Source organism: Eumetopias jubatus, unplaced genomic scaffold (genome assembly GCF_037043125.1).
Source record: "Eumetopias jubatus isolate StellerSeaLion01/CBP00866 unplaced genomic scaffold, mEumJub1_p1.0 scaffold_16, whole genome shotgun sequence".
Classification (NCBI taxonomy): domain Eukaryota; kingdom Metazoa; phylum Chordata; class Mammalia; order Carnivora; family Otariidae; genus Eumetopias; species Eumetopias jubatus.
The window spans coordinates 69,937,442-69,950,247 of NW_028274822.1; the positions used below are offsets into that span (position 1 = coordinate 69,937,442).

The 12,806-nt window shown below is 40.5% G+C and overlaps 1 protein-coding gene across 4 annotated transcripts in view; it reads right to left on the reverse strand.

The window, feature by feature from the left end:
- The window catches only part of RNF185 (ring finger protein 185), a 34,927-nt gene extending 24,490 nt beyond the window's left edge, over positions 1-10,437 (reverse strand). For 2 of the 4 annotated variants that reach the window (XM_028124670.2, XM_088019373.1), the window contains exon 1: positions 10,297-10,437. The gene's annotated coding sequence lies outside the window, so the exon portion shown is untranslated. Of the gene's footprint in view, positions 1-10,292 lie in introns of all 4 variants that reach the window. The other 2 variants (XM_028124668.2, XM_028124669.2) reach the window with 1 other exon arrangement.
- Positions 10,438-12,806: the final 2,369 nt, after the last annotated feature.

Genomic DNA, 12,806 nt, shown 5'->3' on the forward strand with positions numbered 1-12,806 from the left:
AGCCCTGCATCCTGCTCGGGGGAGAGCCTGCTTCTCTCTCTCCCTCTGCCTGCCGCTCCCTTTGCTTATGCTCTCTGTCAAATAAATAAATAAAGTCTTAAAAAAAATGGGCAAAGAACTGAATAGACATTTCTCCAAAGATATACAAGTGGCCAAAAACAACATGAAAAATGCTCAATATTACTATTTACAAAAATCCAAATCCAAACTACAAAATACCACCTTATACCCATTAGGACGGCTACTATAAAAGCAAACAAAAAACAGAAAATAACAAGTGTTGTTGAGGAGGTGGAGAAATTGGAACCTTTGTGCACTTTTGGTAGGAAAGTAAATGGCACAGCTGCTGTGGAAACACTATGGCAATTCCTCAAAAAATTAAAAATAGAATTACCATATGATCCAGCAATTCTACTTCTGGGTATATATCCATAAGAACTGAAAGCAGGGTCTTAAAGAAATATCTGTACACCCATGTTAATATCTGTATTATTCACAATAGCTAAAACATGGAAGCAACCCAAGTGTCCATCCATACATAAATAAATGGATAAACAAAATGTGATAATATGCATACCATGGAGTATTATTCAGTCTTAAAAAGGAAGAAAATTTTGACACATACCACAACATGGATGAACCTTGAGGACATTATGCTAAGTGAAATAAACCAGTCGCAAAAAAGACAAATACTGTAGCATTCCACTCAATATGAGATACGTAGAATAGTCAAAATCATGGAGACAGAAAGTAGAATTGTGGTTGCTAGGGGTAGGGGAGAGGAGGGAACAGTGAGTTACTGTTTAATGGGTATAGAGTTTCAGTTTTGCAAAATGGAAAGAGTTCTGGAGATGGATGGTAGTAATGGTTGCACAACAACACAAATATACTTAATACCACTGAACTATTCACTTAAAAATGGTTAAGATGATAAATTTTATGGTATGTGATTTAAATCCAATAAAAAAATTGGAAAAAAGATCCCTGTATTTCCACAAAATGTCATTTATTACATGATTCCCTTAATAGAAAATATCTACAACAGGGGTGCCTGGCTGGCTCCGCTGGTAGGGTGACTCTTGATCTGAGTCATGAGTTCAAACCCCACGATGGGTGTGCAGGCTACTTAAAAATAAATAAAAATAAAATAAAAATGGGTGAATGCTGTCTTAATAAAAAAAAAAGGAAATATCTACAATAGACAAATTCATAGAGATAGAAAGTAGATTAGAGGGCAATGGGAAGTTATTGTTTAATGGGTATAGAGCTTCTGTTTGGGGTAATGATAAAGCTTTGGAAACACACAGTGGTGATGGTTGCACAACATCGTGAATGTACTTAATGCCACCGAATTGTACACTTAAAAACGATTAAAATGGTAAATTCTGTTATGTATATTTTACCACAATAAAGTTTTTTTTAAAAAGAATGTGCTCCTTATTAGAAAGAAAACCAGATTTCCACTCACTAAGAACATGCTGAGTAATTGTTATATATATCTATATAATACTTACTAACTTATCGAATAAGTGAATGGCCAAATAAATGTATCAGAAGTAATGCTTACAAAAAAAGGCTGGCAAAAGCGCAGAGACATCAACATTAAAATGCTAACAGGAGGGGCCTCTGTGTGGTTCAGTCCATAGTAGAGTATGCGACCCTTAATCTCAGGGTTGTGGGCTGGAACCCCACGTTGGGTGTAGAGATTAGTTAAAAATAAAAATCTTAAAAAAAAAATGCTAACAGGAAAAAGCAAGCTATAGAACTATGTGCAGTGAATGGTTCTAACCATTAAAAATGTACACACTGGGGGAGAAACAAGAAGGAAATAAAGCAACTTAATAAAGGCTCTCTTCGGATACTAGAGTTAGAAACAACGTGGGTGGGAAGAGAGGGAAGCTTTTCTGTATTTCCCAAAATAAGCATATATTACTTTCACAATTAAAATTATTGTTTTGTGCCCCTCACCCAAAATAGTTGCAACCTAGAACTTCCTGTTTCAAAAAACAAGTCCCGAAGTTATGTGTCCTTTTTAAGGTACTGTGATACCAATTAATAGGGGAAACAGGGCTTATTAAAAACCAAAAACTAACTGTGGAAAATTTATTTAGGTTGAAAGAAACCTTTGTATTTCATTTAGCCCCATTTCCTTGTTAAATAGGTCTGACTTCTTTGCAACATAGTTCCAATCCTAGGTTGATCAGTGAACAAAGAGAAATTTAATGATGGTCAGCACATCCCCACTTACACCTGAAAAGACACCTCTTTACAACCTCCTGACACAACACTGCATAATTTACTGTACAGAGACACAAAAAGATCACTTCAAAGAATAACGTATTAAATAGAACTTACTATCAATAGATTATGAGTATAGCTGATTACCAAGTCTAATCTAATCAATGCATATATTTCCTTTGACTGAGCTGGTCATGTCCTTTCTCTATTTTAGCATCTGCCTAACTGCACTTCTCTCCACCACATTTCCATTATTTTTAAGAGTATGTTCAATATCTCCAGAGATAACCTGTCTGGAACCTGCTCCAGCCACTTGCTTCTTTAAGCTTTTCCCTAAAGATCTTGTTTTCTACTCAACTGCGTCAACCCACTTCTGTGGCCATGCTCTAAAATTTGTCATTAACTATTACTAGACTATTAAAACACGTATTTCAGTAGTCTCATCATGTGACCACCACTTCCTAAATTCTAGCAAATTTCTTCTTAATACTATTCAGTAACTGGGATGGCTAGTTCACTAACTCTACCCCCTTTCTACTACATATAAAGACTCTTCAAGTCCTTACTTCCTTTTTATCTTATTTAGATCTCATGGTCCAACCTTTTATCCAAATGCATACCTCCATAATTTCCTTCCCCTCCCTTAGTTTCCATAAAGGACTTACTTTAAAAAATGTAGAACAGTAAAATAATGCCTTCCTATTTATTGATATATTAAAAGAACTGAAGGGGCGCCTGGGTGGCTCAGTTGGTTAAGCGACTGCCTTCGGCTCAGGTCATGATCCTGGAGTCCCAGGATCGAGTCCCACATTGGGCTCCCTGCTCAGCGGGGAGTCTGCTTCTCCCTCTGACCCTCTTCCCTCTCATGCTCTCTATCTCTCATTCTTTCTCTCTCAAATAAATAAATAAAATCTTTTAAAAAAAAAACTGAATACGCCTAGACAGGGAAGAAGGAGATTTTCTGCAAATCAATTTACCTTGAATTTATGACCTCAAAAGACCCCTTGCAATTTTCAGCAATCTTTCCACCACATTGAGTCAATCTAATTTATCAGTCTGTGAGGGCTGTTTCATAACTTTTTACTCCTTCAGTTACAAACAGCTTCTACTTTCTCTTCACCTTCACTAATGACAATCCTTATTATTTCCCCTAAAAAAGGAAAAACAAGAGAACTTCCTTATCTTCCTCCATCCAAATAGGACAACTTGGCTCTGTCTGTAGTCTTATATTCTTTTTTCTCTCTTTATTACCATGCATGAACTATCTCTGCTCTTAAGTAAGGCTAAACTTTCCACTCATACCATGGATTACATTTCCTCTCACCTGTTCAAGGTATTTGCTCCCCAAAATATACCTTTTCCCTTGCATCTTTAAAGTTTGGCACTTGGCTAAATCTTTTATTTCTAAATCAATAAGAAAAATTTGTGTTATCTATACTGCAGTGTCTCCCATCTTAATTTCTACATACTGTATCAAAATACTTGTTAAATGAGTGAATTACTCAATCAATGGTTCTCAGGAATATGTTTCTTTCTGGTTCCTAATTATGAGGATTATCATATCTCATTCCTCATCCCCCAGTACTTCTAATCTTTGGAAAAGGAAACATATATTTTCTTTTTTTTTTAAGATTTTATTTGTCAGAGAGAGAAGTAAAGATTTTTTTTTAAAGATTTTATTTATCTGACAGAGAGAGACACCGTGAGAGAGGGAACACAAGCAGGAGGAGTGGGAGAGGGAGAAGCAGGCTTCCCGCTGAGCAGAGAGCCCGATGCGGCCTGATCCCAGGACCCTGGGATCATGACCTGAGCCGAAGGCAGACGCTTAACGACTGAGCTACCCAGGCGCCCCGGAAACATATTTTCTAAAGTTTCAGGCCCCTAATGGTAGAAATGCTCTCAATATGGTATTAAGTCTGAAGTAAAAAAGGTGCATTAGTCTTCCTGAATGATTCCTCTTAGTTGAATGTAAAGATTTTGAATTTTGGACTACACTTTTATTATGGACATGAATTCTACCAACAAATAAAATGCTGGAGGAAAATTCAGACAATCCTTGCTTGGCACAGTAAAGCACAATAATAAAAATGCAAGCTGATACTATAAGAAATGATCGTAATAATCAATGGGAAAATCACAATTGTGAATTTTAAAAAAATTTTATCACATTAAAAACACTCTTACTATTGGTACACATGCTTAGTGAAGTGAAAAAAAATTAATACTTGTTCAGTTTACTGTAACAAAATATTAAAAGCATTGAAAATTAAAGTGTCTTTTTTCTTTGTAAAAACTTTTTTTTTAAGAGGGGGAGGGGATGAGGGAGAGAATCTTTTTTTTTTTTTTTTTAAGATTTTTATTTATTTGAGAGAGCAGAGAGCACAAGAGGGGAATGGGGTGGAGAGGGGCAAAGGGAGAGGAAGAAGCAGACTCCCTGCTGAACAGGGAGTGATGTGAGACTTGATCCCAGGACCCTGAGATCATGACCTGAGCTGAAGGTAGATGCTTAACCGACTGAGCCACCCTGGCGCCCCAAGGGAGAGAGAGAATCTTTTTTTTTTTTTTTTAAAGGTTTTATTTATTTGAGAGAGAGAACGAGAAAGAGAGAGAGAGAGCGCACGAGAGGGGAGAGGGTCAGAGGGAGAAGGAGACTCCCTGCTGAGCAGGGAGCCCAACTCAGGACTTGATCCCGGGACTCCAGGATCACGACCTGAGCTGAAGGAAGTCGTTTAACCAACTGAGCCACCCAGGCGCCCCGAGAGAGAGAATCTTAAGCAGGCTCCCACACCCACTGCAGAGCCCGACGCAGGGCTTGATCTCACAACCCTGAGATTACGACCTGAGCCCAAATCAAGAGTTGGATGCTTACCCAACTGAGCCAACCAGGCGCCCCTGTTTTATTTTTTAATTATATGTTCAGGATGGTCTGGTTATAGCCAAATGCTCTGGGGTCAAAAGAGGCATGGGTGCACCGGTAGCTTTGCCACCCCACACAGCTGTCCAATATCACAAGTCCGGAGAAATCCAAACCACCCCTGACTCCTCTACTCCTTGCTTGTGACCAGACAACCACAAGAGTAGCTCTCAGATGGCAGGATCTCCTAGTGGTCTTATCACATTTCAAATAATACCGTAGTACACCTTTTACTTGATCATGGCCATCCCAGCTCTGCATGATCAGCAGTGGTTGGGGTTGAGAGAAGCTCTGAATGGTCAGCAGTTTCAAAGGGACAATTACTCTGCACTTCAGCATGTCCAAATCCAACTCCATTCAGATCAGGGAGTTACTGGCATTGCCTCAGATTTTGCAGTTCAGCTCACTCTGAGTTACTTCAAGGGGCTCCAGGGAATCTGCAAACTCTCTGAATATTTACATGCAAAACTGCATGATAACAAATAACTCAATTACAAAATGGACAAAGGATTTGAATAGACATTTCTCCAAAGACACACAGATGGCCAATATGCACATGAAAAGATGTTCAACATCATCAGTCATTAGGGAAATGAAAATAAAAACTACAATTAGATGCCACTTTGCAGCCACTAGAGTGGATATAATAACAACAACAAAAAGGGACAACAACAAGTGTTGAAGAGGATGTGGAGAAAATGGAACCCTCACATATTGCTAATGGGAATGTAAAATGGTGCAGCTGCTGTGGAAAACAGTTGGGCAGTTCTTCAAAAAGTTAAACATTGAGCTGCCATATGACCCAGCAATTCCACTCCTAAGGAGACACATCTAGGAGGACTGAAAATATGTTCAAACAGAAACATGTACATGAATGTTCACAGCAGCATTAGTCATAATAACCAAAGGGCAGAAACAACCTAAATGTCAATCAACTGATGAATGGATAAACAAAATGTGGTGTAACCATACAATGAAATATTATTCATCAATAAACGTAATGAAATACCGATATAGGTCACAACATGGATGAACCTTATGAAAACATATGCTTAATGAAAGAAGCCAGACACAAAAGCCACATACTGTAAAAAGGGCACATACTATATGAATCCATATTAGTGGTTGCCAGGGGATGGAAGAGGGGAGAATAAGGAGTGCCTGCTAACATGTACAGGTTTTCTTTTGGGGGACATGAAAATGTTCTGGGATTAAAATAGTGGTGATGATTACACAACCTTGTGAACATACTAAAAACTACTAAATTGTACTCTTTAAAATGGTGAATTCCATTTCAAAAAAAAAATGACAGACATTCTACAAAATTGGCCAGTCCTCTTCAAAAGTTTACAGTCGGGGTGCCTGGGTGGCTCAGTCGGTTAAGCCTCTGCCTTCAGCTCATGTCATGATCCCAGGGTCCTGGGATTGAGGCCCCCCCATGGGGCTCCCTGCTCAGTGGGAAGCCTGCTTCTCCCTCTGCCCCTCCTCCTGCTCATACCTTTTCTCTCTCTCAAATAAATAAATAAAATCTTTAAAAAAAAATAAAGTTTACAGTCACAAAAGACAAAAAAGACTGAGGAACTGTCTCAGATCACTAGAGACTCAGGAGACTTGAAAACTAAATGCAATGTGGAAACTGGGCTGGATCCTGGAACAGAAAAAGGACATTAGTAGACAAACGGCTAAATTTGAATAAAGTCTATAGATTAGTCAGTAGTATTGTATTTTTGTTAAATTTCTTACTTAATTTTAACATGGTTATGTAAAATGTTAACATTAGGGAAAGTTGGGTGAAAAGTATACAGGAAGTTTGTGTATTATTTTTGCAAGTCTAAAATTATTTCAAAATTAAATAAACTATACAAAAGTTTAAAAATGTTAAAAAATGTAAAAAAGTTGAAGAGTTAAAAAATGTACATGAAAAAACCAGGAGCTGGTTAAGTTCTGTAAAATGCCATACAGTAAATACTTTAGACTTCGTGAACCATATGGTCCTTGGGGCAACTACTCAACTCTTCTGCCAAAGACGATTTGTAAATTAATGGGTGTGGCTGTGTTCCAATAAAACCTTACTTATAGTTTTAAATTTCCTATAATTTTCACAGATCACAAAACATTATTCTTTTTTGGATTTATTCCCCACCATTTAAAAATGTAAAATCCATCCCTAGCTCACATGCCCTGCAAAAACAGGCAATGGAGCCAGATTTGGCCCACATGCCATGAACTGCAGACTCTCCGGATGAGAATCTGCCAACATGAGGGGCACCAGGGTGGCTCAGTCCAGAAGAGCATGCGACTCTTGATCTCAGGGTCATGAGTTCACGCCCCAGATTGGGTGTAGAGATTACCTAAAAATAAATAAATAAAAGAATTTGCCAATGTGTGCTTCAGTTAAAAAAAAAAGTACTGCACATCAATTAAATTTGGCAACACTAGGATTAAACAAGGTTAGGTATGTTTCTTTATTATAGGACATCCCAGTACATTGGAACTGAGAAGTTCCAAGAAAAGATTATGATATACAGCATTTTCCAAACTTATTTTTTACTATGGAACACTTTTTTCAGAGGCATCTCTTCAGAGTAGTGGCCTGAAGAACACACTTCGGAAATGCCGATTCAGGAACTTTTTTAAAAGGAAAATTTAGATTAAGAAGTATTAAAGACATCAACAATCATTTTACCCAGCACCTGGATAATATCTGAATAAGCATTTCACAATTTTTTTTTTGTTTGTTCTAGGAAACACAAACAAAGCAGGAAGGTAAACACAAGCAGGAAGTCTTGGCTCAAACAAAATCTATTTTTCGGGAGGGGGACAGGATGTGAGCTGAATTTGGTCATAATATGGAATCTTTGCTCCATAGGGCAATGTAAGCATTCTTACAAGTTGTTTTTTTGTTGTTGTTGTTAAAGATTTTATTTATTTTTTTTAAATTTTTTTTTAAAGATTTTATTTATTTATTTGAGAGAGAATGAGAGAGAGAGAGAGCATGAGAGGAGGGAGGGTCAGAGGGGGAAGCAGACTCCCCGCTGAGCAGGGAGCCCGATGTGGGACTCGATCCCGGGACTCCAGGATCATGACCTGAGCCGAAGGCAGTCGCTTAACCAACTGAGCCACCCAGGCGCCCCTTTATTTATTTGACAGAGAGGGACACAGCGAAAGAGGGAACACAAGCAGGGGGGAGTGGGGGAGGGAGAAGCAGGCCTCCCGCCGAGCAGGGAGCCCGATGTGGGACTCAATCCCAGGACCCTGGGACCATGGACTGAGCTGAAGGCAGACGCTTGACGACTGAGCCACCCAGGCGCCCACATTCTTACAGGTTTTGAAAAAGCAACCTGCTTTTAGGAACTTCAACGTTTGATTAGAAAACTACAGATAAGCTAGGGGCACATGGATGGCTCAGTCAGCTCAGGTCATGATCTCAGGGTCCTAGGATGAGCCCCAGGGCTCTGTGCTCAGGGGGAAGTCTGCTTGTCCCTCTCCCCCAACTCCTGCTCTCCCTCTCTCAAATAAATAAAATCTAAAAAGAAAAGAAAACTAAAGATAATGCTAGAAGCATTACCTGTAGATTGTATGTTAGGGAGGATGAACTGGCAGTCCCTAAGAGGACTGGTTTTTAAATGCTGGATGAAAAGTTAGCTGACAGATTGCAAACATTCTCTCATTAGACATGAGAGCTATACAACACATTGCTGGAGAGAGGATTAAAGAAGCATTTATGTCCCAGGGAGGAAAGGCGGGCCTAAACAACCCTGAGGGGCCCTTCTGACCTAGACTCCTCAATTCTGTGATCCAAAGAGTTCACTGGCTTCTCCTGATCAAACACAAAGTCTTTAGCAGCATTTCCAAGTTATTCTAAAAACATAAGCTACAAACCAATGGGGTGGGGTACCTCCTTAGTTATTCAACAAACATTTAAGGAGCCCTTATCAGACGGGCCATTCCAAAGTCCCTGAAAAAAAGGATGGTGCACAGGACAACGAGGAACAGATTACACTATTTCATATCCACTGCCTTACTTCTAGAAAATGTAGGCTGAGGGGGATGGAGGTGTTAGGAAAAGAGGACAGAAAAAAGAAGTCAATCAGCACCAGAAAGACTGAAAATAGTTACTCAGAATCAGACATTTCAAGTTGGAAAGGACTTCCATCTAATACCAGGGAGTTCATTACTTTTGGAGGCAATCAATCCACTCCATTGCTGGTCACCTCTGACCAGCATTAAGTTCTTCTATTAAGTCAATAGAATCCGCCTATGGGTCCTAGTTCTGCCACTTTCAACCCCAAAGATAAAAGTGAAGCACTCTTCACCGTAACAATTTTTTTTTTTCCGTTTTTAAGGCCAGTTTCCTTCTACTGTTCTCTTTTCTGGGCTAAACATCCCAATTCTTTCAAAGATCCGGAACCGGCTCCAGCTGCAGCAAAGCAAAGAATGGGTATCTAGTACTCACAGCAGGAAAGCACTTCAAATCAGGGGGCTTCAAACATCAGTATGTACAGGACCCCCGAGGTATATGTTCAAAACGTTCCCAGGTTCCGACCCAGATTCTAAATGAGAGGTCTTATTTGAGTCCTGCACTGTAAAGCATGCATCCCGGGACATTTCAAAACAGGCCAGTGTAAGAACCGTATTTTGAGGAACGCTGCCCTGTTTTACAAACGAGGAAACTGAGGCTCAAAAAAGGGAATGGACTGGGCCAATAACGCACAACTGGCTGTAAGCGGCGAAGTCTCTCGGCTCTCTCACTCCCAGGCCCAACTCTGTTGACCACGCTTTCTGACCCCGGCCTCTCCACCCGAGGCAAAATTATTTAAAGCACATCCACCTGAGAGGCGGTCTCGAGCCGGGGACAGAAACAAGAGTTAGAGTGAGTCCCTGCCCGGAAAGGAGAGCTCGTGGGAGCCTTTTCCCTTCTCGGGGACCTCAGTTTCCCAAAACTGTAATCACAGGACAGAAGACCACAACGCCAGGGGGACCTCTCTTCTGGGGCGGAGGGTCCCGGGCAGAGCCGGGGTTGTTGTCTCTGCGCCGCTGGGCCAGGTGTCTAAGCCTGTGGGCCGGGTTAAAGCAGAAACCCTGCCCGCGTCCCTCAACCTTGACAGCCCCTAAGCTACCACCCGAGCCGCTCATGTACCTGCCTCTGTTCAGCTAACGCCGCTGAAGCCACCCCAGCTTATCCGTTCGTCCGGTGCCCTGCCACTCCGTCCCTTCAGGCTGTCCGGTAAGACCGGCGATCCCTCCTACGCAGACTCCGGTCACCTGACACAAAGCCGCCCCTTTCGGAGGACTTCCGGCCATAACCGGAAAAGGTTGGTCCGTTGCGCCGTTCTGCCGCCCAGGTGAAGAGCTCTAAGGTTCCGCCTGAGGGCAGGAAGCGGAGAGACGGGCTTTCTGGCAGCTTTTCAAAGAGCCTGGGTCCGGGCAGGGAAAGTACCAGATAAACCGGGGCGTCTGGGTTGCTCAGTCGTTGGGCGTCTGCCTTCAGCTCAGGTCATGATCCCGGGGTTCTGGGATCGAGCCTCACGTCGGGCTCCCTGCTCCGTGGGAGGCCTGCTTCTCCCTCGCCCTCTCCACCTGCTTGTGTTCCTGCTCTCGCTGTCTCTCTCTGCCAAATAAATAAATACAATCTTAAAAAAAAAAAAAGCTTGGAACATCTTGTTGCATCAGAATGTAAGGATGATGGGAATCAATGATGAGAACATGTTAAGACACAGGAGCTAACTTGAAGGAGATACCATTGGTCAAATCGGGGCAGTTTGAGCGTCAAAATAGATAATGAGAGTGACAGAATGTAACTAATGGAATAAAACGCTAACCCATGAGTCTGCTGATATAAATAAGGGTGTAAATAGATAGGGAGAAGGGAAAACCCCTCCTTTTAGTAGAATGCCAACTAACAAAATTCATGGAGTTAGAAAATCAATAATGAATGGTAAAACCAGAGGAACAGGGTAATTACACATTAAAAGTGTCTCCCATAAATTACTTATTGATTACAAAAGGAAAATGGTAATTTTAGAGGTATAACCTCGAAGAACAAGTGAATCAAAGTTATCAAAGTTAATGTTACCAATTATAGGTCAAGTAAAGATCATGTTCCTTCCAATAAGATGCACTGAGAAGGAAGGACACAACATCTCTTCTGTGATTAATTCTGTCAAAAATGTGTAACCCAAATCTCACAAGGAAGCATGAAATAAACCCAAATCAAGGGCACTCTACAAAATAACTTTTGGTATTATGAAAGACAGAGAAAGGCTGAGGAACTATCCTGGTTTAAAAGAGATTAGAGGCATGACAACAAAATGTGTGTGATTCTAAATTGGATTCAGGAGGGGAGGATAGGAAGTGGAAAAGGTATAATGTACAATATTGGGAAAAGTGACTAATTTGAATATTGATTGTGAACTAGCTCTTAATGCCTATTGTATCAATGTTAAATTTTCTAAATTTGATCACTATATTGTGGCTATGTTAAGAGAATGTCCTTGTTCTTAGGAAATATTCACTGAAGTATTTAGGGGTAAAAGGGCACAACGTCTCCAACTTAATTTCGGATTACTCAGAGAAAAATGCATGTGTGTGTGTGTGTGTATGAGAGGAGCATGATTAAGCAAATGAGGCAAAATATAAAAAAGTAGTGAATCTAGGTAAAGGGTACATGGGAGTTCCTTACATACTTTTTGCAACTGTTATTTAAGTTACTAAAATTTATCCCCCAAATGGGGGGAGTTCCTGGGTTTTAGCCAATTTGCTTATTTATCTATCAAATATTTGTTTGTGCTAGGGACTGGTGATAGAGACAAGACAAGATCTTTGCTTTCACGCCTAGTAGGAAAAATATTGAACATGTGATCACAAAACTAACAGACTACTTATCCTGAAAATTATAATAGCTAACATTTGCTGAACTTAACTAAGCACGCTCCTCACAACAGTTCATTTGACCCTCACAGCAGTCCTTTGAATGGTTTTTGTGGTTATCTCCATTTTACAAATGGGTAAAGGAAAACTTTTTGAAGCTTACACAATTTTATCATTTAATTAAAAATTTCCAGGGACGCCTAGGTGGCTCAGTGGGTTAAGCGTCTGCCTTCGGCTTGGGTGGTGATCCCAGGGTGCTGATATCGAGTCCCGCATCGGCTCCTTGTTCACTGGGGAGCCTGCTTCTCCCTCTGCTTGCTGCTCCCCCTGCTTGTGCTCTCTCTTTCTCTGACAAATAAATAATAAATAAAATCTTTTTAAAAATTTCCAAATCACATACTGATAGGTGGTGGAGATGCAATTTGCACCCACGCAGTGGTTCTCTGGAGTTTTTGACATTTTCATTCAACAAATATTTATTAATTGCCTACATTTATCCCAGAGACTGTAGTAGAGGTTGAATCTGAGTAGGTGGTGAAGGTAGTAGATGAAATAAACTCATAGATGAAATTCCTCATCTGCTTGTCTTCTTTTCAGGTTTTTATGAACAGGGAGTAACATGGGAAATGTTTCCAGCCACACAAACCTGGATCTGGGTTCAGGCTCTGAGAAAAATAAAAGCAGTCCCTGGTATCCAGGAGCTGGCCTGGCACTCACAGGTAGGCCTTGGTGTTCTCCTGTTGAACATACGCCCTCCTCCAAATTATTTAACACAAGCCCAAAT